Source organism: Mobula hypostoma, chromosome 3 (genome assembly GCF_963921235.1).
Source record: "Mobula hypostoma chromosome 3, sMobHyp1.1, whole genome shotgun sequence".
In the NCBI taxonomy this organism is placed as follows: Eukaryota; Metazoa; Chordata; class Chondrichthyes; order Myliobatiformes; family Myliobatidae; genus Mobula; species Mobula hypostoma.
In genome coordinates, this window is record NC_086099.1 from 136,698,131 (window position 1) to 136,723,662 (window position 25,532).

The following is a 25,532-nucleotide window of genomic DNA, read 5'->3' on the forward strand; positions in this document are numbered from 1 at the left end:
ACAGCTACAAAAGGAATGCAATACCATCAATTTTCTCCTTGTATCCAAGTAGATTACTTGGTTTCCTTTGCTACCAAATGTTTGAAGTAAATTGCGAAGACAGAAATTACTAAACCATATAATGAATAAAATGTGTAACATGTTCATTTTTATTAACCATTCAATCACTAAATTTTCCACATAGTTAAGTGAAAAGAATCTATGTCTGTGCCTCTTGGAAAAAAAAATCAATTCAGAGGACTGACATTAATTTGCCATATTCTTTGCTGCCCTTTTTATGAGCATTTTTTTGAAAGAACCAAATGTCTGGTCTATATGATAGAATGTTCAGAAAAGGTCTGCTGATTTGCATTGATGTAACACAAAATTTTAGAATTACTTCATTTGCTGTAAAGTGCTTGGTAGCATTTATAAATTGACCAAATGTGTGAATTAAATGCAAGATGTTTTCCTTTTTTTTAAGCTGATACAGCTTAACATTTGAATTATTTCAGATTATAATTGATGATTTGGAAGCTTGCTGAGCTGGGAGTAGATCAGAAAACTGCAAAGTTTTCCTGCTATGACTGACTCATATTTTAATGCAGATTTATTTTTGGAAATTAAATGTCATGAGTATGATAATCAAGCTGAAACACAATCATTTATGGATGAGGCTCACCATTTGCCAGACTCTTCCAATAAACTTCATGTAATGTCCTGTCCTAGCTACAGGAGAGATCCACAAAATGTGGTGGTACTGTGGTATATTGGCAAGAGAGTGTAAACCTAGGAGTTTTCAACATATGAAGCCTAAATACTGGAGCTCACCAAGTAATCACACTCTAGGAGTATTTCACCAGAACGAATAGTGATATTTGTGAATATAGCTCACCAGCATCAGTCCCACCCACAGAATGATCCACCAGATTTTTTTGTACAGTGGTATACAGGCAAGGGAGTGAGGAACAACGTTCTTGCAATGGGGTGTTCGCAATAAGACTAAAAAAGCATAATATATATCAAGCTCCCAGTTTACTTATTCTGTTTCACTCTCTCAGACTGTTCCCTCTTTTCTACTTATCTGACTCCCTCGTTCTCTGCACCTGTAACCAGCTTACTTTCTCTCTTTCCCGGTTCTGATGAATTGTCTTAGACCTAAAATGCTAACTGAGTTTCTCTTTCCAGAGATACTACTTGACCTTTTGCATATTTACAACTTTTTAAAAATTTCAGACTAATCGCATCTGGAGTAGTTTTCTTTTGATTTTCATTGGGAGAAATTTGTTCATTTGGATAATGAACCTGTGGAATTCTCTGCCACAGTTTGTGAACCCTGTAGAATTTTCTATTTCTGCGTAAATATGACCTACAGTGTGATCAGATCTTCACATACGTCCTAGATCTAGATAAAGAGAACCCAATGAAATAAATAACACAAACAACATTATACTTGTTCATTTATATATTGAGAAAAATTATCCAATATTATATATATTAGAAAAAGTGTGTGAACCTTTGCTTTTAGTAATGGCGTGCCCCCCGCCCCCCCCCCCCACCCCACCGCTTGCCCGGCGATAACTTCAACCAAACATTTCCAGTAACAGTTGATCAGTCCTGCACATTGGCTTGGGTGAATTTTAAGCCATTTCTCCTTACAGAACTGATTCAACTCAGGGATATTGGTGGGCTTCCTTGCATGAACTGCTTGCTTTAGGTCCTTCCACAACATTTCTACAGGACTAAGGTCAGGACTTTGACTCGGCCATTCCAAAACACAAATTTTCTTCTTTTAAACCATTCCATTGTTGATTAATCTTGTCTTTCAGATCATTGTCTTGTTGCATTATCCAACTTCTATTAAGCTTCAGGTGATGGACTGCTACCTTGATATTCTCCTGTAACATGTCTTGATACAACTTTGAATTCATTGTGCCCTCAATGATTGCAAGCTGTCTGGGCCCTGAGGCAGCAAAGTAGTCCCAAACCATGATGCTCCTTCCACCATGCTTCACAGTTGGGATGAGGTACTGGTGTTATAGTGCAGAATGGTTTTTCCTCCAAACATAGCAATGTTCATTTCTGCCAAAAAGTTCAACTTTTGTCTCATCTGTCCACAGAACTTTGTCCCAGAAGCATTGTGGAACATCGTCCCGGAAACATTGTAGAACATGTGGTCTTCTGCAAACTTGAAACATGCAGCAATGTTTTTTTGGAGAGCAGTGGTTTCCTCCGTAGGTGTCCTTCCATGAACACCATTCTTGTTCCGTGTTTTTCTTATAATGGACGCATGATCAGAGACTTTAGCAAATTCTAGAGATTTCTGCAGATCTTTTGCTGTTACGCTGGGCTATTTTTTCACCTCCTTCAGCACTGTACATTGTGCTCTTGCTGTGATCTTTGCCGGTTGCCCACTCCTCGAGAGAGCTTCCTGCATTTATAGACAATTTCTCTTACTGTGGACTAATGAACACTCAGGGTTTTAGAATTGCTTATATAGCCTTTTCCAGCTTCATGTATCTCTACAGTTCTTCTTCTAGTGTCCTCTGAAAGTTGTATTGATTGAGGTATGGTGCACTTAAACAGATCATTCTTGAGAAGAGCAGGTTCTGTCAGTAAGCTGACCTTGTGTGTCTTTTTTATAGGGTAGGGCACCTGTACAATCCACACCTCCAATGTTATCTCATTGATTGGAGCATCTGTCTCTAAATAGCTTTTGTAGAAGGCATTACCCCAGAGGTAGGTACAGAGGAGATGTCAGGGGTAAGTTTTTTCCCCCCCCACGCAGAGAGTGGTGAGTGCATGGAATAGGCTGCCGGCAACGGTGGTGGAGGCGGATATAATGGGGTCTTTTCAGAGACTCCTGGATAGGTAAATGGAGCTTAGAAATATAGATGGCTATGGGTAACCCAAGGTAATTTCTAAAGTAAATACATGTTTGGCACAGCGTTGTGGGCCAATGGGCCAGTATTGTCCTGTAGGTTTTCTATGTTTCTAGGTTCACATATATTTTCCAACAAATAGATGTAATGTTGGATCATTTTTCTCAGATAAATGAAGTACAGGTTGACCTTCTATAATCTGGCACCATTGGGACCTGAGGAGTGCCGGATTAGTGAAAATGCCGAATTACAGAAGGATCACATTAAGCAATAGCTAACCACCTGATCATACCTTTAAATTATCAAAGGATTCAAAGGTTCATTTAATGTCAGAGAAATGTATACAATATACATCCTGAAATGCTTTTTCTTCTCAACCATCTACGAAAAGAGAGGAGTGCCCCAAAGAATGAACGACAGTTAAATGTTAGAGCCCCTAAGATCCCCCCCCCGTTTCCCTCCCTCCCGCGCGTAAGCGGCAGTGAGCAACAGATTCCCCCTCCCCACTGGCAAAAAAATAAAGCGCACCCACTACCAGCACTCAAGCTTGAGCTAAGCGATAGCAAAGACACAGACTTGCAGTTACTCCAAAGACTAAATTGCACTGGCAGTTACTGAGGGAATCCTCGTTAGTTTCTTTTCCTCTGCTTAGTAATCTGCTTAAATTCAGCCGGTCACCACGTCTGATCTGAGGTCGTAGGCAGAAGAGAACGGAGCGCTGGTCGGGTGACGCCAGAGGGCAGTGCGCAACTACCGGAAGACAGGTGAGAAGGCAGACTGACCCAGCGCACACCAGCTCCCCCGCTGCTGGCGGGTGAGTCGGGCGGGTGCCGGGCGGCCACGCCTCATGTAAATGATATGAATAAATGCAGGAAAACAAGCAGGAATCGCCTGTCTGTGCTTACAAGAGTGCGCTAACACGTGAGCAGATCTAGCGCAACCAAAACAATGCGCAGCAAATTGGTACGGTGGCCCGGAAAATTTGAAATCAGTGTGGATTATCGAAGGAACCGGATTACAAGTAGTCGGATTAGTGAATGTTGACCTGTACAATTTTTCTGTGTTATTTATTTAATTGGGTTTTCGTTATCTAATTTTAGGGCTTGCGTGAAGATCTGATCACATTTTAGGTCATATTTATGGAGAAATAGAAAAAAAATTACAGGGCTCACAAACTTTTGATCACCACTGCAAATATATTCAAGGATGTAGACAACTTTTTAAATTAGAAAATGCTCAAAGAGTATAAAGCAAATGTGCAAACAGTGCATACACTTGGATTATTAGCTGAATGGCTGAGCAGCCCTGAAGTTCTGAATATCACTCTTCAGCAGCAGTTATGGTATCTGCCCCACAATATGGACAATTGACTAAGTGTTTCTTATCTAAATGAAGGGCAAAAGGGGGACCATCTGCATAACTACTGCCCAAATTGTCTACTTTCGTTAACTGGCAAAATGATGGAAGATGCCATTGACAGTGTTATCAAGTGCATTGGCTAACGCTGACATGCTAAATTTGGGATTTACCAAAACCACATCATTACAACATTGGCCCTAACAAAGAGCTAAATTCAAAGGTGAAATGAGTGTTACTAACTTAGTTATTAAGCTGTATTGTCTAAAACTGATAAATCTGCATCAAGACAAAAACACTTCAGTAGCAGGAGACATACCTTGCAGAAATTAAAATGGTTATGGTGTACAAGTACAAAGCATTAATTCTCTCCAACAAGAGAGAGTCTAATCACTTACCTTGACATATCATCTCCAAATTCCCTACCGTCACCATCCTGAGTTGCCATTGTCCAGAAACGTAATGGTTCAGTCACATAAATCCTGTGGCTGTGGGAGCAAGTCAGAGATTCAGAAGCTTGTTATCCTTCACTGAGTAGCTCACCTCTTGACAATCCAAAAACTTTCCATCATCTGCAAGACACATGTCAGGATTATGCTGGAATACATGTCACTTGCAGCTCTGACACCATTTAAGGAATTTTGTGTAAGTATTCTACTTGAGTATAAGAATAAGGAAGTCATGCTGCAGTGGTATAAAACTTTAGTCCAACCACATTTGGAGTATTGTCTGCAGTTTTGGATGCCCATTATAGGAAGGATGTGGAGACTGTGGAAAATTACGGAAGAAATATACTGGGATGCTCTCTAGATTAGAGGGTATGAACTATGTAGACACGTTGGTCAAACTTGGTTTGTTCTCCTTAGAGTACCTTTCAAAGTTTAAAGTGAATTTATTATCAAAGTAAATTTACATCACCATATACAGTACTGTCCTGAGATTCATTTTCTTGCAGGCATTCAGAGTAGAACAAATTAATGCAATAGAATCAATGAAGAACTACAAAGAAAACTGACAAACAACCACAAATACAAGAAGCAAACATACAAATAAATAAATAATATTGAGAACATGAGTTGTAGAGTCCTCGTAAGATGGTCTATAAGATGTAGAATCAGTTCTGAGTTGAGGTGAGTGAAGTTATCTATGCTGGTTCAGGAGCATGATGCTTGAAGGGTAATAATGTTTTCTGAGCCAGGTTGTGTGGGATCTGAGGCTTCTGTACCACCTTCCTGATGACAGCAGAGAGAAGAGAGCGTGGCCTGGATGGCAGGCGTCCTTGATGATGGATGCTGCTTTCTTGTGGCAGTGCTCTTCGTAGATATGTTCGATGATGGGGAGGGCTTTGCCTGTGATGGACTGCATCCACAACTCTTTGTAGCCTATATCCGTTTTTGAGCATTGGTGTTTCCATTCTAGCTTGTGATATTACCAGTCAGGATAATCTCCACCATGCATCTAAAGTATTAGATGATGAATTGTTACAAACTTCTAAGAAAGTAGAGATGCTGTCATGCTTTCTTTGTAATGACACTTACGTGCTGGTCCTAGGTAGATTCTCTGATATGATAATGCCAAGGAACTTAAAATTACTAACCCTCTCCACTTCTGGCTAATGATCCCCTAATGAGAAGCGGCTCATAGACCTCCAGCTCTTTGGTTCTGCTGATGTTAATTAAGAGATGATTGCTGTTGCAGCTTTCAACCAGATTTTTAAAGGCGTCAGACACTGAGGGAATATCTATGTGATAGAGGTTCTTAAAACTACAAGAGGTATAGACAAGGTAGACAATCAGGATCTGTTTCCCAGGATAGAAGTATCAAACACTTTTAAGGTTAGAGGGAGGAAGTTTAAAGGTGATGTGTGGGACAAGTTTTTCATGCAGAGAGTGGTAGGTGTCTGGACTAAGTTACCAGAGATAGTAGTGGAAACAGGCACTTTGGTGGAGTTTTAGGTAGATACATAGGGATGGGTGATAAACAGGAGGGGGACTTTAGTACAAATCTGCATCTATGTTCTATTGATTGGCACCACATTCACCACCCTAAATATTCATTTCCATAATATCTGTGCACATAAGTGACAAGATGTGCCACCTACAATGTGTACTGCATTTACCAACCTTTGCTACTACCGCCCCCCAGCCCCAAATCTTCGAGGAAGACAAGGGTAGAGGATTATGGGAATTTTGCCACCTGTACATTCCCCCCTGCCCTAACTCTGTCAACATCCTGATTTGGAAACTTGTTTTTTCCTTTATCATTAGAACTCCATCCCTGACAGCATCGTGGGACTGCTGGAGTTAAGAGAAAGGTGACTGACTACTTCGGAAGGATAATTTGGGAAGGGCAGTAACTCTGGCCTTGTCAGCCACATGCACATCCACGCGCTATATTTATTTACTTAGCAATGCAGCGCAGAGTAGGCCTCTGTGGCCCTTTGTAGCCATGCTGCCCCAGCAACCCCGCCACCCTGATTAACCCTAGCCTTATCACGGGATGATGATTATTTAACCTACCCAGTACATCTTTGGACTGTGGGAGGAGACCAGAGCTCCTGGATAAAACCCACGCACCCCACGGGGAGGAAATACAAAGACTCCTTAAAGAACGGTGCCAGAACTGAGCTTCGAACTCTGGAATGCCCCAAGCTGTAATAGCTTCACGCTAACCGCTACACTACCATGGCGCCCAAAAATAGGAATAAATAAACAATGTAATATATCTGGGCTGTTTAATTGACAGTACCACTTTAAGTTATTTATTTTGGAAAGAATGATTCTGCTGTAAAATAATATGACTGTCTTTGTATTAGAAAGTGCACTGTTATGTCTGGATTAAAAAAATAATGAACATGAATTCGCAGTGAAAGCAAGAGTGAAGCTGTCAGCACTCAGTATTACTCAAGTGTAAATTGGACAGCAACTTTCAACAACCTTAAAGGTGGAATTTCAAATGTTGCTTTTTCATTTGCCTTGATTCTATCGAAGCTCTAGGTAGTATTTACCAGTGTGAAGAGACATACCTTAAGAATGTTAATAATATTTGAATAATTGTAAAAGAAACCTGTGACTTAGTGAGTTTTGTCTCTTAGTCCTGTTTTCTTTCCCTGATTTCACTTTGCTTTTGATATAATTTCATCTAATTTGGCACTTAATTAATAATCCTAACTGGCACTTCCTGATTCAGGTTATGATTACCTGGAGAGGAGTCATTCAGTCAGATTCATTAAGGAGGTACACAAACTAATGACTCTCTGTAGAAGGAAGTGTCAGAATAGATTTCTAATCATCACATTCTCCAATGTAAAAGCCCAGATAAAAATTGCATGCTAATGAAAATGTAAGGAGCAGTCTGTTCTATTTGTTTGCAGTTGATATTCCTTTGTTAGAATCCTTGATTACTATGGAACATTTCTTTTATTCTCTTAGTGAATATGCAGAAAGAAATTATACCACACACTGAAAAATAGTTTACACCCAGAGCTATATTATATTGTTTTGGAAACTCAGTGGATTAATCAGAACTGAAATCCATCACCAAGCTGACATTCTATGTTACATACTGTTAGTCAGGGGGCACGTTTTCTACTTTCAGCACTTCCACACAAACATACCATCATAATCATACCATCAAACACAGATGGTTCCTTCAGTGGCTTATTTGCGACTGTAATGCTGGATGTGGAATTAAGATAAACGGACTGGTGCTGGGTTCATTCTCTGGGTAGTGCGTAGTCAAATGGTTGTAATGAGAGCAATAGTCAGAACTGTCAGACTCAAAGGAGATTTAGTCATCTCTGAAGCATGGCCAAGGAATCATTGTTTGAAGATGCATATTGAGCAATGGTGGAAAGAGGATCAGGATTGATGGTAAAGGCACCCGTGATCAGGTTGTGTTCTGATACCCACTATTTAGTTTCACTCTTGTAGGCGGCATACTTTAGTTGGCTATTGGCCATGAACTGCCTCAACCCAAGTCAAAATCTTTGACAGAAATGGGAGAACGTTGGAATGAAAATAAAGCAATGCTTTCTGTAATTCATCTACTACAGTCAATCAAATGACTCAAGATATTTATACTAAAGGAATGAATCACACCATATTTAGATTCAAGGTCCAAATTATAGTTTAATGTTTTTCCCTTCTATGGAGATTCTATGGAGGTTCCTCCTTCTCATTTAAACAAGCATTTTGCCTTGTTATTTTTAAGTTAGCTTACAATTAAAAAACATCATAGTCATAACTTAGATTACTCATATCTGTGTATCCTGAATTATTCTTTGTTGCTTATTGTTCTGTGAACGAAATACTTTGATTGAATATTTTGTTCAGGTTGATTTATGATGAGAATCAGTTCATTTGCTTGGAAAGTACTTGAACCAGAAAATGAAGGCTAAGTTTTAGAGCGGTGGATGTGGCGTTTCTGGATTTTGGTAAGGTTTGTAATAAGGTTCCCTATGATGGGCTCATTTAGAAACACAGGAGGCATTTGACCGGGAAACATGCCTGTTTGCATACAGAATTAATTTGCCCATAGGAGTCAGAAGTTGTCTGTCTGGAGGATGGTGACCAGTGGAGTTCTGCAGGGATCTGTTCTGGGACCCATAGGACCATAAGATCTCCACTTTAAATATATCCACAACCATCTTTAACAATGAATTCCAGCGATTCACCACCTTCTGGCTAAAGAAATCCCTCCATATCTCTGCTCCAAAGGGCCATCCTATTCTGAGGCTGTGTCCTGTGGTCCTAGACTCCCCCACTATAGGAAACATCCTCTTCACGTCCACTCTATCTAGGCCTTTTAATATTCGACAGACCCCTGCTCTTTGCGATTTTTATAAGTGACTTTGTTGAGGAAGTGGAAGGGTGGTTTGCAAGTTTGCAGATGATACAAAGTTTAGTAGAGTTGTGGATAGTATGGAGGGTTGATTTAGGGACATTGACAGGATACAGAGCTGGGTTTAGAAGTGACAGATGGAGTTCAACCAGTAAAGTGTGAAGGGATTCATTTGGAAGTTTGAATTTGAAGAGGGATTAAAGGGTTAACAGCAGGATTTTTAGCAGTGTGGAGAAACAGAGGTATCTTGGGGTCCACATCCATAGACCCCTCAAAGTTGCTGTGTAAGCTGATAGGGCTGATAAGAACATGTATGGTGTGTTGGCCTTCGTTAATCGGTGGATTGAGTTCAAGAGCTGCTAGATAATGTTGCAGCTGTATAAAACCTTGTTAAACCACACTTGGAATATTGTATTCAGTTTTGTTTGCCTTATTACAGGAAGGATGTGGAAGCTTTAGAGAGGGTGCAGAGGATATTTACCAGATTGCTGTTTGAACTAGAGTGCATATCTTATGAGTAGTTTGGGTGAGCTCGAGCTTTTCTCTTTTGAGTGAAGGAGGATGAGAGATGACTTCATAGAGGTGTACAGGATAATAAGAGCAGAGATTGAGTGGATAGCTAGAGACTTTTTCCCAGCTGAAATGCCTTATTCAAGGGGGCATTATTTTAAGGTGATTAATGGAAAGTATTGGGGGGGGGCGGATATGTCAGGGATAAATTCTTTACACAGAGGTGGTATATGTGTGGAACACCCTGCCAGTGTTGAGGGTAGAGGCAGATACTTCAGGAGCATTTAAAAAATCTCAGATAGACACATGGATGATGGAAGAGGGCAGATTGTGTAGGAGGGAGTGGTTAGATTGAACTTAGAATAGGTTAAAAGGTCAGCACAGCATTGTGGATGAAAAGGCCTGTACTGCGCTGTAATGTTCTATGTAATATGTTCTAAGAATGGGAATTGTATTTTTAATGTGTGTTTAACCCATGTCTTTTCTTTCTGATGTAGACAATATTACACATTTGTTCTGCTTGTTGATCTATATCTTTGCTGGTTGCTGTAACACATGTATTTTTCCTTATTTCCTAAAATAATTGTGGGTGGTTAACAACAATCAATATTAGATCATATTGTTTAATCTCAAATGCCAACTGTTATTGGGGAAACCCCAGAAAATACTGCTGATGCTGGAAGTCTGAAATTAAAACAGGAAATGCTTGAATTACTCAATAAGTTAGCTAGCATCTATGAAGAGATACAGAGTTAAATTTTCAGTTTGATGACTTTTCAATTTGGGCTTGAGCTGCTCTGGTTAATTCTGAAGCAGAGGCACACTATAGCTGCAGCAAAAGTTGGGAAGTTTTATGGAACAGGATTCAGTTGGGCTTCCAGACAAAAAACTCAAAGATAGTGGGTAGGGAGAGCTGTGGTGGTCATAGCCAGGATTTAAACCCTAGGACATGTGTTCATGGCTGCGTGAGGTTCGTGACTTCAGGTAATTTGTCAGTGAATGGATCATCAAATGCCACAAACACCATTAGCCTCAGCTGCTGCTCAGTTCACCAGGCACCTGTGGATGTGTGGAGTCATCTCCCAATAAACTATGTCAGTCAGAGCTTGACCATTATCCATGTGCCCTCATTGACACTACTGAAAGCTTTACACTGAAGTCTCACGTCCATTGTCAGGAATTTGTGTGATAGGCTCAATACTCTATTTACAACATCCCTCATTCTTGCAGGACTACGTGGTGCATAAGCACGGGTTCAGTAGCTAATGGGCTGGAGCTGATAGAGCTACACTTCCTTTCCATCATGGAATCATAGAAATAGCAATCCAAATGGTGGTATTTTATCACACACTAGATGGATACTGACAGACTAGCATCTCTTCTGGTTGCAGTGCATCTGTTGAAGCCACAAGATAATATTTAGTCATTATCACCTTCCACCTTTGGGAAATCTGCTGTACCTGCTGTTATCTGGCAACAGTGAATGAAATGTACTCATTGCTCTCTGAATAGACGGCATATGTGATTCAGTAATAGAACACCATAAAGCATACAAGATATTGCAAAAATCTCAAACCTCAGCAGATGACACTAACTGGTGGTGTCATAGTCAACAAAGAAGGTTATCAGGAATTACATTGGGATTTTGATCAACTGGGTAAGTAGCAAGTGAAGTCTGATACAGTTAAGTGTGAGGTGTTGCATTCTGGGAAGTCAAACCAGGGTAGGGTCTTCATCATGAATGACAGGGATGTGCAGAATGTGGTAGAGCAGAAGGACCGAGGAGTACTCGTTCCCTGAAAGTGGAGTCACAGGTAGACAGGGTGGTGAAGGCGGCTTTTAGCCTGACTTCTGGTCATTGAGTATAGAATTTCAGAAGTCGTGGTGCAGTTGTAAAGGTTAGTGGTGAAGCTGCTCTTGGAGTATTGTGCTCAGTTTTAGTCACCCTGATATAGAGAAGTTGCCATTAACTTGGAAAGAGCATAGGAAATATTTATAAGAATGTTACCAGGACTCAAGGAACTTGGTTATAGAGAAAGGTTGGAGCAGAGGTGACTAAGGGGTGATTTTAAAAGGGTGCATAAAATTATGAGAGATTTTTCCCCCCAGAGATGGAGAATCAAGAATTAGAGGGCACAGGTTAAAGGTGAAGGGGAAAAGATTTAATAGGAAACAAGGGCAACTTTTTGAACACAGAGAGTGCTGTGAATATGGAGTGAGCTGTCAGAGGATGTGGTTGTGGCAGGATTAATAACAATCTTTAGAAAAGTACATGGATAGGAAAAGTTTAGAGCAATATGGGGCATAAAAAAGGACAAATGAAACTCGGTTGGATGAGCACCTTGACATGGATGTCTCAGGTGGAAGGAGACAAATTCAACTACTTCCTGAAGCTCAGGTGGAGAGAATTGTCCCTGAAATACTTTGGACAGACATGGCCTTATGACAAAAACTCTCATCCTCTAATGCCTTCTTTCCTCTTCTCTTACCTTGACCCACTTTGTGTGTCCTTTGCTCGTTTTCCCAATACAGCGCTACTCTAGGGAGAATATTTGTGAGCCTAACAGAAATTGGGAGCCATTGGATTTTACAGTCAATAAAATAAATACTTCAGCACCTGGCATTCTACCCTACCTAGACTTCAGGAAATTTGAGAGCTCTAGAAAATATCAAATACTTGCAAAGCTGTAACATTAGCCAATAGAAATCATTTTTACTACAATGTTATCTCCCTCATTCTGTATCTTTTTATATTCATCTTTCCTTGCTTTTCCTCTCTCCCTCCTTTTTACCCTCTCTCTCACTCTCTCTCTTTGACTGCAGTGTCTTTGTCCTGCATCATGTTTATAATTGCTTATTTCTTATGCTTTAGTTGGAACTTAATACCTGGGCTCTGCTTTGCACATGTTCTGCATTGGTGTGAATTTGCTTGTGAACTATTCTGCAAGAGATTTCAAATTGGTGTCCTTGAGAACAGGAAAGAACATAATCAGCTTCCCAAAGAGATTTTCATTTATATGAAGTCTGTTGGAGTCTCACTTTTATACATGCTGTTTGAGGTATCTTCAATTTACGGAAGAAATTGGCACCAAAGATTGCTCATAGATTAATGCAGTGTAATCCGGGTTGCCAAATATTTGCTGATGATACAACCTTATTTAAAATTATTATTCAATAAATAGCATGTGAATAATTCTTAATTGTCATCTTAAAGATAGGACTGATTTAAGTGCATTCTTCGTACATGTGTAACTTGTAAGAATTAAAAGCAACTTCACCGTGGAATAAAAAGCAAACTTATTGTGGACAACCTTTGTCTTGCTCACAAGACTAAGCAGTGCTGTATGATGTTCCTCCACTTAAACTTTTAACTTAAGATTTCAGTCTGAAGCTATAAGCAGCAGGCAAGGGGAAAATGACTGAAATCAAGATTAAATGAAGAAAGATTAAATATCAAAGCTCTGCTCTGGACATATTATGAAAATGGTTCCTTCACCTGAAAGACTGGCAATCTTGTTCTGAATTTTACAAAGTTTTTACTTATAATTTATGGGCTGGTTCTTTACACACAGATGTTCCAGATATCATTTGTAACAACTGGGCAATAGCTACAAACTCAACGTGAGCATATTTATGTATCTGCAATCTCAGTAAACTTTGCAAACAAGATCAGTAAACCCAACTCCTCAAGTTGGTATCCAATGTGGTCACATTATACCATAAGTATTATTTAGGAAATAATTATTATTTATCAGTAGCCCAACTCAGAGATCTCTTGGCACTACAAAATGGCTGACACCCTGGCTCCAGTAGTCGCACAGGCAAGTGTGTTAATAATAGATCAGAAATATGGGATAATGCTCTGACTGCCCCTCAGATTGAACATGATGAATAATTTATTCTTCAAATCAGAAACAGAAATGATGAAGGAATAGAAAATGGAGTAGGATTAAGAATAGACAGACCAAACCCCGCTGTACGACCTGCTGAACTCAGATCATCACAATGTGTACCAGATCCCAACAATGTAGCAATAATTTGTGATTCATGGAGACAAATTGGCTCCTTTTTGGATAGAAACCAAACACTCGGGTGGGGACCACATGCTTATGTGATAGAACCTGGTGACCCATATGTTAATCCCAATGCCTGGGAATATTATGTATTCCTTCCAGGCACACATGAGGTAGCGCCCACACCAGTAAGTCCCAGAGGAACTAATGAAATCTGGAGAACAGATGCTTGGGAGCATGCACTAGAATTAGTGAAAAGATTGACTGTAGCCAGTAAAAGAATACAGGACCTGTTCCTGTACAGGGATCTGCTGCAGCTTTCCCAGTACAAACTTCCAATCATGTTTCTGGCTGTTCAGAATTTGCAGGCAGTATGCACCACACCTCGAGCTGATGCTGAAGGAATTCTGAACTGTCTATTTCAGAATGCCAGGAGGTTATAGGCCTTCTGGGCCAGTCATGATCAACATATTCAGCAATTCTTATTAACGTCATTTTCCAGAGCCTTAGTACCACCTCCACATCAGTGTGAAAATCCGTATCAGATATATGTCTGGATTTATAACCAAACTAATAGTGGAGATTTCCACGGAGAACTTAGTACTGTACTGAGTGAAATACTGAACAGCTTATAAGATTGGAGAACAAATGGCAAGGGCAGACTGGGACCTAATGTAGTTCATCATTCTATAATGAGCTACCTTTATCACAGTGAAAATCTCCACAGAATGTGCGGAATAGCCCTTTACAACACCCAATACATGAACGATTTTAGGTTGTTGAAGAGATCACATGGCAATCGCAGGATTACCACTCATTCCCACCCAAGGGCAATGAGTGCCGGCACAGGGTCCTCCCCTTTTCCCTCTAAAGGAAATGTTGGGTCAGTAACATTGCCATCAAACCAATCTCATCTCTCAGGTTCATCACATTCACAGCATACTTGTACAACAGCCCCTCAGCAGGGAGGACACATCAGCAAACCAGGCAAGTTCCCTGGAGACCACCTGCCTCAGGCAGAGATATTCATCCATAGTCTGCATGGCTGGACACCAGGTATAGGCTACAACATTTATCTCCAGCCCCTTTCTTTGAGGAAGAAAGTTTTAGACCAAGGTATTCCTTCTGGGACAGAGGGAAAATTCAGAGGCCCCATCGATATGATGGAGAAGAGTAGGAAACTGACCACACACCACGAGACCCGCCTCACCTTTCACCCTCTAAAGAGACAAAGAGACAGGACCCATCCCAAATGTTCACTCCCTCCCCTGCAGCTCAGGGAATGTTAATGTAATAGAGATTGCACAGGCGAATTCCAGACACAATTCTACTCAATGCTCCCACTGATGAAGTGGATCCAGGCATATCTGGTCTCACCTTTCTGTATGCCAAAGCTCGTATTTTTTAGCAAAATTGCAGGTATACAAGGAAACAAACTAAAGTGCCCAACTTTTAAAGTTCCCGTACAAGTATATGGGATTAAACAAACAATAAAAAATAGCCGTAAAGCCTTTATTCCAGTTTGCCCCAGATTATGATAAACTAGCACTTCTAATAGGAATACCGGATGCTTCCTGTTGGGTCCATAATATAATTAAATTAACAACTGATGCAACTACATCAGATGAATGAGACACACATTTAGAAACAGCTTGATTCTCATCAGGATAAAAAAGATCAGAGTGAAATTGAAACATATTTTGCACAAATGTTATGACCACCAACAACAACATCCTAACCACCATGAGATGGCTGATGTTAAACTGACTAAATAGGATGCAATCCTTTCCCATGTCAAAAACAGTGGCATATTCTCAAACATATTGGAAAGCAATCCCTATAGGAAACTGTAGATTTCCTCTGTAAACAAGGTATTTTGATAAAAGAGCCGTTTCAACTGAACCTGCCATGTTCAGCGTAGCAAAGCCTGATGGACAGTAGTGACTGGTCATCGACTACATCATCCTAAATAAACACATCATCCTGATTTCATCCCAGCAACCATTACAACAAATGTTCCAAAGGTTGACTCATAAAACGTATAAATCTTGCATAGATCTGTCCAATGGCTTCTGGTCACACTGATTTCTTGAAAGTGATTGACATTAAACAGCCTTTACAGCATCCAATGGCTCCAAATATCAGTCTTCAAAGTTCAATGTGTTACGTACCCCGTAACTGGGTTGCCAAACCAGCAGAAATGGATCACTCAGTTGGAGTCTGGAGTACTAGAACTAAGAAAGTTTTATTAAAGAAACAAGCAACACAGTAATCGAAAGGATAATAAATGCAACAATTCAACAATGATAACCACACATGTGCACAGAATTAAGATAACAGCATCAATCAAGCTCTATCGTTGTCTAGGGGTAAATGACCAATTTCAAAATGACTCAAAGTTCAGTCCAGTTTAGTAGTTCAGTTCGCAGTAATCGTTGCCATGGCGGTGGACAATGTGGGGGAAGAGAGAGATAGAATAGGAACAACTCATCATTCAGAACGGCTTCACTCACAGACCAGCAGGATGGCTCACAGACCAGTGAGATGGCTCACAAACAGCTTTTTGGGCAGGTCCTTGGTGATGTCACCTGAGGTCACCGACTGTGACCCCTCCTCCAGATGCGGTCGATCCTCTGCAGTGAACCCGGCACCCAGGCAAGGGCGGACACACACCGGGTTCCCGCTGATCGTACCTTTCCACCCTTGTCGTTGTCCGGTACTTCTCACCCACTCATGAGAAGCGCACCGCTTCCAGGGTCTCGTTACCTCGGGTGGCGTGTGTGTCTGTCTTAGCGAACCTGTCCCTTTTTATCCCCCTGCTGGGGTATCGCCTGTCCATCACTTCAAACAGTTCAGGCTTCAAAGGGGGGAGCCGCTCCAGACAGCTCTTCCTCCCACATCCCTTCATTACACATCTCCAGACGCTGCTCCATTGTTCCTTATCTCTCCTTCCCCTGAGGGCAGGTGGCAGACCAACTGCTGATGCCACTGATGCTAGCCCAGGCCAGCAAACATCTTAATTTTATGTGTATTCTCGTAACACTTCCCCCCTTTAAGGATTTTTACCGGGAGGTAAAAATTACAAACATGACTACATTATCTGATACATACACAATATACATCTTTAACAGTTATTTAGCTAATACAGAGAATTTGAAGCTGTCAACACCTTGACAGACAGTCATCACATTTTCTGTTCCTTTTACACGTGTTATTAATAATCCCTTAGACCAGGCTCCAACTCAGCAAACTTCATAGTGGCCAAAAACACTGATGAATTGCGACCAATGTAACCTCTCATTTGGTTTTGTCCCGGACCACAATAACAAGGGTCGTCCCATTCCGACTCAATTTTCTCTCGCAAGGGCTTAGTAGGAGGGGGACGGGTATTGACCGCAGAGTTATTGCAAAACTTCCTGCAGTACCCCACCATCTCCAAAAGCCTTCTGAGGGCCCTCTTGTCTGTCGGGGTTGGGAGGTCAGCGATAGCCTGCACTGTAGCTTGCATCACTGCCAGCTGCCCCTGTGTCACCACAATTCCCAGGTAAGTGACATTCGCGTGGCCGAATTCATTTTTTCCAAGGTTCACTATCAAGCTGGCTTCAGACAGCCGTGTTAAATTGCCAATACACACCTCTGTGTTCATCAGCCCTTTAGTCACTGAATTACTCAAAAAATATGGGTGTTGTTTGCTTGGCCGCCCTATTGTAACCGACATAACCCAACGTCCCAGTTCTTTGCATTTCCTCGGGACAATCAAACACATGGGTGCGAGTCGTTTAATTACTCCTTCGGGGATTAAGGGAGAGACCTTATCAGTAGACCTGGCCAAAACAATAGCCTTCTCCCATCGGACCGATCCCATCCTAATCTTTTCAAAATGGTTTTTTTTTCTTATCAAGGGGCCCCTAGCTTCATTGATTTCCACGCTAACACCGCCTAGGTTTGTTAGCATATCAAAAGCCGGTGACCGTCTCAGTTCGCGTCGGTCATGATCAATAACATTTTTCCCCCTGGGCAGCCGGTAACTCTCTTTCATGATTCCACCAACTGTTTCCTCCAGCACCGCAAAATGTCCACCGGGGGGTACCTCGTGGGCCATGTTAAAAACCTCATCCCCATAACTCTTTTGCACCACCCCCCACTCCTCATCTGCGGATGCTGTACTTGATTTCCCTTTCTTCCTTAGCACTTCCTCATCCGCACAATAGCGTACTAGTTCCCTTGTCAAGGCTGTGTCAGAGAGAGCTGTCTCGGCCAAAACCATCAGCCCCTCGTCTCGCTCCTGCGTCTGCACAAATTCTTTCCCGGCTACTGCTACGTCCGTCCCAGCTCCCTCACTACCACTTATCTCACTACACCCTGTCTCATACAAGGTTGGCAGAAATGTTTCAGCCAAATTCACCATCGCGGGCGGGGCCTCCATGCTGGCAGGCTGACCCGTCAATCTCACGACTGGGAACACGATTCCTCCGGCGATGTCATTACCGAGCAAGACTTCCACGTCTTTCATCGGTAATTCGGACCTCACCCCGATCGTGACTAGTCCAGAGACCAGGTTGCTCTGTAAATGTATCTGGTGCAAAGGGACTGACTCTGTCCCTTCCCCAACACCTTTGACCTCTACCTCCCCAGTCTGGGTCTCTGAGCTAAACTCTAATACACTCTTCAGTATTAGTGACTGACACGCTCCCGTGTCTCTCCAGATCCGCACTGGAACTGGTTTTAACCTCTTTTTCACTGACACCAGTCCGGCCGAGATAAACCTCTCGCGCCCTTCCTGGACTTTTTCAGACCTGTCCTTCCCTAGCGGTTCGCTTAACAGCTCAATACAGCCATTCAAAATTTCCGCTTTTCCTTTCCCCGTCTCCTTCCTTGGGGCAAAGCACCTGGACGCAAAGTGTCCGACTTTCCCACAATTATAACAGACGACCCCAGGAGACTTCCTACCAGACTGCTCCCGGTCTACCTTATCCTTTTCACTAGTCCCCGGCTTACTTTCTGACTTTTCCGGTGGACTCTCCCCGCCGTCCTGACTACCCTTCTGGTAGCCTTTACTCGGGGCAACCTTCATTTTATGCGTCAACGCATACTCATCCGCTAACTTAGCGGTTGCGGCTAACGTGGCTGCCTCTTTCTCATCGAGGTAGGGTCTCATACCCTCAGGGACACAACCTTTAAACTGCTCAATCAGAACCAGTTGCAGCAGTCTGTCATAATCCCCCTCTACCCCTTTCGAGGCGCACCAACGCTCACAATATGTTTGCATCTCGCGAGCAAACTCCAAATACGTGCGGTCCCACCGCTTCCTCGCATTCCGGAACCTCTGCCGGTATGCCTCCGGGACCAACTCATAAGTCCTGAGGATGGCCTCCTTCACCACCTCATACTGCTGGGCATCTTCCGGGGATAAAGCGGAGTAAGCTTGTTGGGCTTTCCCTTTCAGTACACTCTGAAGTAAAACAACCCACTTATCCCTCGGCCAGTCCTGACTTATAGCTACTTTTTCGAAGTGGAGAAAGTACCGATCCACATCGGTATCGTCAAATGGGGGAACCAGCCTAACCTCCTGGGTCGCCCGGAACCCTCCACCTTGGTTCGGCACGAGCCCCTGCTCGGCCCTTATCTTTAACTTCTCCAGCTCAAATTCCCTTTCCCTCTGTTTCTCCTCTCTCTCCAACTGTCTGTCCCTCTCTCTCTCTTCTCTCTCCAACTGTCTGTCCCTCTCTCTCTCTTCTCTCTCCAACTGTCTTTCTCTCTCTTGCCTTTCTACCTCTTTCTCTTTCTCCTGCCTTTCTAACTCTCTCTCCTGCCTTTCTAACTGCCGTACCCGGAACTCGTGCTCGAGTCTCAGTTTTTCCAGCTGTACCTGTACCGCGTCTCCAGCAGGTTTTTCAATAGACACCTCCCCCAGCTCACCTTGGGGAAACACACCTTTAGATACATAGTGCTCTACAATAGCTCTGTGTATCTCCTCTCTCCTCATTGTCGACTTCACCTTAGCAAGATTCACCCGTTTTGCCACAGCTATCAATTCCGATTTCCTGGCATCCTCTAATGCCTCCAAGGTCGGCGCCTTTATAAATTCCTCAACCTCCATTTCTGCTGTTTGTCTTTTCTTTCTTTCGGGAATTTTAACCCAATCAATTTACTCCGTCCCAAATTTAGCGTTCAAAATCGCGGACGAGAACCCCACTTATGTTACGTACCCCGTAACTGGGTTGCCAAACCAGCAGAAATGGATCACTCAGTTGGAGTCTGGAGTACTAGAACTAAGAAAGTTTTATTAAAGAAACAAGCAACACAGTAATCGAAAGGATAATAAATGCAACAATTCAACAATGATAACCACACATGTGCACAGAATTAAGATAACAGCATCAATCAAGCTCTATCGTTGTCTAGGGGTAAATGACCAATTTCAAAATGACTCAAAGTTCAGTCCAGTTTAGTAGTTCAGTTCGCAGTAATCGTTGCCATGGCGGTGGACAATGTGGGGGAAGAGAGAGATAGAATAGGAACAACTCATCATTCAGAACGGCTTCACTCACAGACCAGCAGGATGGCTCACAGACCAGCGAGATGGCTCACAAACAGCTTTTTGGGCAGGTCCTTGGTGATGTCACCTGAGGTCACCGACTGTGACCCCTCCTCCAGATGCGGTCGATCCTCTGCAGTGAACCCGGCACCCAGGCAAGGGCGGACACACACCGGGTTCCCGCTGATCGTACCTTTCCACCCTTGTCGTTGTCCGGTACTTCTCACCCACTCATGAGAAGCGCACCGCTTCCAGGGTCTCGTTACCTCGGGTGGCGTGTGTGTCTGTCTTAGCGAACCTGTCCCTTTTTATCCCCCTGCTGGGGTATCGCCTGTCCATCACTTCAAACAGTTCAGGCTTCAAAGGGGGGAGCCGCTCCAGACAGCTCTTCCTCCCACATCCCTTCATTACACATCTCCAGACGCTGCTCCATTGTTCCTTATCTCTCCTTCCCCTGAGGGCAGGTGGCAGACCAACTGCTGATGCCACTGATGCTAGCCCAGGCCAGCAAACATCTTAATTTTATGTGTATTCTCGTAACAAATGTAAAACTATTATCGAAGTGCATATATGTCACCATGTATAACTTTAAGATTCATTTCCTTGTGGGCATACTAAATAAATCCTATAACCAGGATAGAATCAATGAAAGACGGCACAAACAGGGTGGACAACCAATGTGCAAAAGACAGCAATCTGTGCAAATACAGAAGAAATAATAAATAATCTAGAAATATCAAGAACATGATATGAAGAGTTATTGAAAGTAAGTCTATAGGTAGTGGAAATGTTTCAGTGACGGACCAAGTGAAGCTGAGTGATGTTATCCCCTTTGGTTCAACTGCCTGATGATTGAGGGATAATAACTGTTCCTGAACCTGTTGGTGTGTGTCCTGAGGCTACCATAACACCTTCCTGATGGCAGCAGTGAGAAAGGAGCATGACCCTGGGTGTTGGGGATCCCCAATGATGTATGCTGCTTTCCTGTGACAATGCTCCCTGTAGATGTTCTCAATGGTGCTGAGGGGTTGACCTGTGAAGGGCTGGGGCATATTCACCACTTTTTGTAGGATTTCCATTCAAGGGCATTGGTGTTTCCATACCAGCATGTGATTCCACCAGTCAATATACTCTCCACTGTACGTCTATAGAAGTTTATCAAAGTTTTAGATGTCTTGCCGAATCTTTGCAAAGTCCTAAGGAAGTAGAGGCGCTGTTGCTTTCTACATATTTGCACTTATGTTCTGGGCCCAGGACAGATCCTACAAAATGATAACACTGAGTAATTTGAAGTTGCTGATCCTCTTCACTTCTGATCTCCCATTAATAACTGGCTCATGGACCTCTGGTTTCCTCCTTCTGAAGTCAATAATCAGATCCTTGGTCTTGCTGACATTGAGTAAGAGCTAGATATTTTGGCACCACTCAGCCAGATTTTCAATCTCCCTCTTGTATGTTGATTCGTTAGTACCCATGATTCAGCCTTCGACAGTGGTTTCATCAACAAACTTGAATATGGAATTGGGGCTGTGCTCAGTCGCATAGTCATAAAATGTAAAGCGAGAAGCCCTGTGGTACACCTTTGCTGATGGAGATTGTGGAGATGTTGTTTCCGATCAAAACTGACTGGGGTCTGCAAGTGAGGAAATCGAGAATCCAATTGCACAAGGAGTTATTGAGGAGTTACTGAGTTATCTGAAGCTTATTGATTAGTCTTGAGGGGATGGTAGTATTGAATGCCAAGCTGCAGTCAGTACAGTGCATCCTGATGTATGCACCTTTGCTGTCCAGATGTCCCAGGGTTGAGTTAAGAGCCAATGAAATGGCATCTGATTTGGTCCTGTTGTGCTGGTAGGCAAATTGGAGCAGATTCAAGTCGCTTCTCAGGCAGGAGTTGGTATGTTTCATCACCAACCTCTTAAAACATTTCACTACTGTATATGTAAGTGCTACTGGATGGTCGTCATTGTTACCATATTCTTCTTAGGCATAGGTATAATTGAAGCCTGCTTAAAGCAGGTTGGTACCTTAGACTGCTGAAGCAAGATGTTAAAGTTCTCAGTGAACACTCCAGCCAGTTAATCAGCACAAGGCTTTTGTACTCAGCCAGATACCCAATCTGGGCCGGATGCTTTCCGTGGGTTCACTCTCCTGAAGGATGTTCACACATCGGCCTCAGAGACTGAAATCAGAGGACTACACTTCCACAAGGTTTCCAGAATGGTGCACTGATATTTTTTGCAGGAGTCATTGAAACTCCACAGGGAATACCAGATATTTGTGTGTATAAGGATGACAAATACCTCAAAGCTGGCACACTGAATGAGCATTTAGCACATATTAAGACTGTCATTAAAGGTTGAAGACAGAGGCTATGTAATTAACATTTTAAAAATCCTGAATTTTGACAAAAGATCCCTCAGGTAGGATATCCAAAGGCCCTAAAAGCCTTACAGTCAACCCCAAGCCTATTGAATTATGGTAGAGCTTTATCAGCTGATTATGCTCAATAGTCAAAGCTATTATACGACAGATGTACAAAGACAAATGAAAAACCTTGCGCTTTTACCCCAGAAGATTATGAGGTACTAGAGAAATTGATGAATACAGTTCAGCAAGCAATGGACCTCTGGACAAGGGGCCTAACAAAATCTCTTGTCTGCAAATTTGTGTTTCTGCAAACACCATTGTAGCTGTCTACTATAATGAGGGAGAAGAAACACAAGGTCCCATGCACTATGCTTCGTATAATTTCACCCTCAGAAATTTACTGCCTCAGAATGATGTCTTACTATGGTATTGCATACACTTACTGCAAGGGAACAAACCAATTATACAAACAGAGATTGTAGCTTTGAAAATAATAACAAATTACCAACTGAATGGAGAGCTACCACAATTAGTTATGGGGAAGAGCAAACACTTTTACAAGATGACACCTTCAATTAGGAATATGTTCCTGAGACCTGTGACTTACAGTCCTCACCTGCCATGGAAGATGCAGAGCCATCTTCTCCATGACCCAATATAGCACAATGTCCTTTTAGTCACTTTTCTCAAATAAGGGACTGTGCTGGATCAGCAGTGACAATCCATGAAGATGGATCCACACAGTTACAGGGAAGAGCAGGAACTGTAAAAGTAAAATTTTTATCAGAAGCTCAAATTGAATCACAGGAGTTGCAAATGTATCCTTTAGGGAATCACAGAGCACAATTTGTAGGGGTTAAAGCCCTAGAATTATGTCGAAAACAAGTAAATATAACAGAACCAGTGTTGATATGTACTGACTGTACTTATGTTAAGGAATGTGGTAGAAAGAAATCTCCCCATCTGGTCAACTACCGGATGGAGAACACACAGAGGTAAACTACTTCCACATTTGTCCATGCAGAGGAATATTTATGGATTATTATTGACCTGACCATTAGTACTGGTGGTACACCTCCTGGAACATAGTGCTGGCCTCTTATGCAGATATGGTAATAAACCAGACAAGGACAAACAAAATAAGCTGTCAGGATAGTCCTTACTCTGGTAAAGGAGGCCAGGGTTTTGGAAGTAACAAACCAACAGATTAAAAAAAACCCGGACAATGTTTTAGGAATTTTCCTAGATACTCTTGAACTCAGTTTCAAAAGGATTTCCAACATGGTACAAACATGAAGCTGATGGTGAAGGTAAGGTTTGGGTATGCCACCCTAAAAAAGATGAGAAGCAAATACCTCCTGCCCACAAATGGGAAGCACTAAGTCAAGAAGCCTACCGAGGATTCGAACACAGTCATGGTGGGGGACAAGTCACTGATGTGAAATTAGCCATGTAATACTGGTGGCCTGTAATGTTGAATTAGATTTGTGGGTTTGGCAAGTGATACAGAAAGCAGTGTATTAATCATTTGTTACCAACAGTAAAAATTTTACCAAACATTTGTCATAATGGGGGCGTGCTGGGAGCAGACCCAAATGCAAGACACAGACACTGAAGTACTAGGAACAGGACTAGGTGTCAAGAAAGCAAGGGAAGTGGGGAAGGAAATGACACTGGACAAGACACAGGCCCTGGTGAGACTAGGATATGGGGCTTGGGCTACGACTAGACCAGGAAAGCAGGACCTGGATGAGGAACAAGGAACTTTGAACCTGGACAAGGACACCAAGCCAGAGTCTAGACAGGGACCTGGAAGCTGAGTCTTGACTCAGGCTTGGACCCCGGATCTAGGTGAGGACAAGCTGTGGCTACATGACAAGGAGTGGCAACAAGACTGGACGTGAGACTCCTGGACAGGATGAGGGAACCCCAGTACCGGGCTGGGTGAGGTACATGGACAGGACGAGAACACGAAGCCGAGCCTTGGTCGAGGGAGACCAGGAACGCAGAGCCTTGGTCAAGGGAGACCAGGAACGCAGAACACAGAGCTAGGACCCCTCCTTGGGAACAGGATCCCTCCTTGGGAACTGGATATAGGGCCAGGACTCATACACAAAACACAGAGCCAGGACCCCTCCTTGGGAACAGGACATAGGGACAGGACTCACACACAGAATACTGAACACAACGAGACAGTTCTCAACACAAGGTAGCAGCGAACAGCCAGACCTACCTAGCAAAGGCATGGACACTGAGACAGTTCCAAACAACAAAAGACAGTTCCTTATCTAGACGCAGCAAGACCCCGATCTTGCCCTGATGGTTGAACCTGCCAGCATTGCAGGCAAGACTTCAGAAGGAAGGGGAAGGGGAATGAGAGGGAACAGTCCAGCAAATGAAGCTGAACCCAGGAGCTATTTATGTAGCCAGCCCAAAATGAGAATCAGGTGCTTCAATTAGAGCTCCCAACAGAACAAGGGAAAACCAGAAAACCTGGAATAAGGATCGATGGACCAGTCCGTGAACCGGAATGCAGACTTCATGGACCGGACCATGACAACATTCATGTTCCCCAACTTACAGACACTACAAAACTGAATATTCAACAAATATACTTAGTTAAAAGTGCACGTAGAGAATACCTTCTCAATGCCTTAAATAAATGAAGGAAAGAACAAGCCCCTTCCGTGTGATATTTTATATACTCAGGATATTTGAAACGAGATACCAGGCATCTATCCAATGGGAAAAGCAGTTGCAGCTTCTAAACTAACTAATCACAATGGAAGCAACTTCTGACAATCAGAATAAGGCATGTACCCACAGGACATGGCCATACATGTTGAGTGGCTGTAAGTAATTTGTTGAAAATTGTAAAGAATATCTGGGATATAATAAAGGAGCAGTTACAAGACCACCTCCTATAAGACAAACAAATCCAACTGCACTGATGTAGGTATGGCAATTTGATTATACGGGCTCATTTCCAGCCTCACAAAGTGACTCACCTTATTGGAAATCTAATAGGTATATTCTTGTGAT

The 25,532-nt window shown here is 42.5% G+C and overlaps 1 protein-coding gene and 1 long non-coding RNA gene across 2 annotated transcripts in view; one reads left to right on the forward strand and one right to left on the reverse strand.

Annotated features, from left to right (window-relative positions):
• The window catches only part of agmo (alkylglycerol monooxygenase), a 403,147-nt gene that overhangs the window by 171,194 nt on the left and 206,421 nt on the right, over positions 1-25,532 (forward strand). The window lies entirely within an intron of this gene.
• The window catches only part of LOC134344269 (uncharacterized), a 44,719-nt gene that overhangs the window by 3,617 nt on the left and 15,570 nt on the right, over positions 1-25,532 (reverse strand). Inside the window, exon 3 of the long non-coding RNA XR_010017406.1 lies at positions 4,616-4,705. This is a non-coding gene — a long non-coding RNA (uncharacterized LOC134344269). The remainder of the gene's footprint in view (positions 1-4,615; positions 4,706-25,532) is intronic.